This window comes from Anthonomus grandis, chromosome 24 (genome assembly GCF_022605725.1).
Source record: "Anthonomus grandis grandis chromosome 24, icAntGran1.3, whole genome shotgun sequence".
Classification (NCBI taxonomy): Eukaryota; Metazoa; Arthropoda; class Insecta; order Coleoptera; family Curculionidae; genus Anthonomus; species Anthonomus grandis.
Window position 1 is genome coordinate 1,657,620 of NC_065569.1, and position 3,951 is coordinate 1,661,570.

Below are 3,951 nucleotides of genomic sequence, written 5' to 3' on the forward strand. Positions count from 1 at the left end.
GTGTAATAACAAAAAATGTTATAACATAGAGGGTTTTCTATTAAAGAGATAGGTATAAATTTTTGTTTACCACTGCTTTTTGAAACACCCCATATAGTTTACATTTTTGTCAGTACATTAGTATACATTTTTTAACTTCATTTTCACACATATCCCCACAAACACTTTTTTTGTGTACAGAGTCATATACAAGTTAGGGGGGAGGGGGGGGGGATAAATATAAAAATTGTGCCTGTAGGTACATAAAAAAAATGTGTACAGTTAATTTTTTTAATAACTGTAGATCCTGAGAAAATGTAGCTAAACTCATTTTTTTTTATCTTCAACATTATCAATTTTATCTCATCAACTGTATAAATAGTTTTTTATATTTTTTTTTAATAATGTATGTATCTTTTTTCAGTGAGTGAAGATAAAGAAGTAGGAGATGATTTATATGTGCATGAATCAAACTCAATAGATTATAATTCATCAGATATGGACATAGACATAACTTTGCCAGACCCAATAACAATGATCAGTGTTGTAACTGATCAAGAAAACAATCACCCTATTAATGCTATTGAATTGTTTTCTCCTATTTGCAAACCCTCCACTTCTCAGAATGTTTCTAATCAAGCAGCATCTTGTGGTATGTAATAAGTAATAACCTAATGTATCCTTAATTTGATTGTTTAATATAAATTTCAAGTTTATTAAATATAATTTTTTAGCTGCAACGCAGAGCGCAACACCTGAAACCAAGCCCAAACCACAAATCAGCTACAAACAGATGCTAAACCAGTTAATTGAGACACCATTGTCACCTCCAAAATCACATGTCATTGTCACTTCTAAGATCAATGGAACTAAAAAAGCACGAAAATTAAAGACAGGTAAGTCATATTAAAGTGGATTTCATCTATGTCAGGGAGGATCCAGACTCCAGGTTCAAATGGAGTTTTCGGAGATGCTCTTTCCATCCAGAATATTTTTTTAGGATGGTATCACTTCTGGTTATACCGGTATTAAGACCTCTACTTGTTGATATTAAATCAAATATCCTGTATATTCTTATAATTTTATATAAGTCTTACAGAATTTAGCTCTGTAGCTAAATAGTATAGATTAAAAAAATAGCTAATATTATAGATAAAAAAAATACTAGTTGCACCTTTCTATGTTAACTTTCCTATTTTTTGAGATACATGTTAAATTATCCTGTCAAAACTTTTTAATTTTCAATATGTTTCACAAAATATAGGGTTTCAGAAGTTAAGGTCAAGAAGACAGGAAGGTATGAGTAATTTTTTTCTATTTATGATAGAATTAGCTGTAAAGCCTCCCCAAAAGGTATAAAAGCCCAATTTTGAATACCCTGTACCTCAAAAACTATTCATTATGTTAAAATATTTTAGATGGAAGTAGGAGCATCCTCGAAAACCCCATTTGCACATAATTTTAAAAACACAGTGTCCCAAATATGAACCGTGCACACTCATTATGAAACACTTAAAAACAAGTACATGTTTGGGTATCTTGAAAACTAAATATTAATTTTTTTTTTAAATTTTAAATATAAAAACTATTTTATGAATAAGTTTATTTATTAATTTATTATTAATTATTGTTTTAATTTTATATTTTTTTAAGCATACTTAAAAAATATATAATATTTAATTAAAAATAATAATAGTGACATTTTTCTGGTTTCAGCAAGAAAATCAATTTTGGGATTTTCAAATGCTACTAGAACCTCCCAACTGACACCACAGGCAAAGAAATTTTATGTAAAATTAAAAGAGTGGAGTGTTGATTTAACCAACAAGACTAGACAAATTAAAAGTTATAAGTCACGATTAGCAGAAGCAGAGAAATTAATAAAAAGTAATAGTTTTGATAACCTCCGAAAAGCTGTTAATGAGCCTACTTATCACTTTATAATGAGTCAAGTGCACAACCAAAACGTTAGGACACCGAAATTAAGACGCTTCAATACAGAAGAAAAGGTTTTGGCTTTATCAATTTATAAAAATAGCGGAAAATGTTATAGGCTTTTGAGTAAAATTTTTGCATTGCCTTCATCAAAAACCCTGAACAGGCTATTGCAGTCAATAAATTTAAAACCTGGCCTTAATGAAATTTTATTTCAGAGCCTTCAAAGACAAGTAGAAAAAATGAGTGATAAAGACAAAACCTGCGTACTTGTATTTGATGAAATGGAGATAGACTGCAATTTAACTTACAACCTCCATAAAGATGAAGTCATAGGATTTCAGGATAGTGGTATTCAACCAAAAGAGAAATATATTGCCGATCATGCCAATGTATTCCTACTTAAAGGGGTTTACCGCTTATGGAAGCAACCGGTATGCTTCACATTTTGTCAAGGGGCTACAAAAGCAATAATACTAAAACAATTAATAAAAAACATTATTGAAAAATGTTTTGACGTGGGCCTAAATGTAATTGGAACCATTTGTGATCAGGGATCAAATAATTCAAGAGCCATAAAACTGCTTTTGGAGGAAACAGAAGAGCAGTGTAAGAGAAAAAACATAAAAAACCACTTTTTCGGATTCAATGTCTGTGACAGGGAAGTGATTCCATTATATGATGTGCCCCATCTCTTCAAAGGGCTAAGAAACAACCTATTGGACAAGGATCTTCACTTTGAAAAAAATGGCATAAGAGGGTGTGGGAAATGGATCCATATCCAACAACTTTTTGCACTAGACAATACACAACCTTTAAAAAGGTTTTGTCCAAAATTAACCGAGCAGCATGTAGAGCCCCAAAAAATTAAAAAAATGAAGGTAAAAATGTGTACCCAAGTGTTCAGCCATAGCGTTGGTTCTCTTTTAACGAGCTCTTTTAACGAGAATCCCTGGATGGGGTAAGAAATAAAGTTTCTTTGTGTACAATTTTTTAATTAGGTAATATTTTTTCCAGATATTAAAGATATAAATAAGCTTGGCCCTGAAGCGGAATCTACTGGTGAGCTGATCCTTTTTTTAGACAAACTTTTTGATAGCCTTAACTGCTTAAGGTATTCAAAAATGGGTAATGCAGCAAAGCCTTTGAAGTGTCCTATGACCAGAAATTCTGGTCATAAAAGTTTTTGGTTGGAATCCCAAAAAATCATACAAAGTATGAAATTTTTTTTGCATGCTAAGCAAACCTTTGTAAATGTACCAACACTTAAAAATCTTAATTTTACATTAAAGGGATTTTTAAGATTGACTGACAAGCTTTTTGATAATGCAGCCTGCAAATTTGTGTTGACAGGGGCATTTAATCAAGATGCCCTTAAAAACTTTTTCAGCTACATTCGCGCACACGGTCTAAGAAATACCAATCCATCGCAAAATCAATTCATGGCATCTTTTAAAACTTTGATGGTGAATAATTTTACCACAGTTCACTCTCCTGGAGCAAACTGCAAAAGAGATTGTTCTGAAGGTTTAGATAATCTTAGGAGTTTGCTTACAGGAGGGCGAATTACTGATGTTTTAGCCACAGAAACAAATGAAGAAGTAGTCATTCCAAAGGATGTTTTACTACAAAAAGCTAGTAAAATAGGTAGCTGCATTACGACTTATATGTGCGGTGTTTTAATTAAAATTGTTTAAAAAAACCGAGCAATAAAAAAATGTGAGAAGTGTATGACCAATTTAAAAATTCGGCATCTTTTACCAAATCAATAATAATGATGAACTAATAACTGCCAAGCAATTTGAAAAGGGCAATTTAATAAGGCCAGGAGACTTAGTAATTTTTTTGATCAGATCATCTTTTGATTATTTAAGTTTCTTAACTCCGCTATTGGCGACATCAAAAAATATTGGAAAAATTTTAAAAGACATTTTAAGCGCGAACTTACTATTTCGCAGTATTAATTGTCCTGATCATAACTTGGGACAAGAGTTGTTGAATGTAATTGTAAGGAGTTTCCTATTTTGGTGGTGCCGA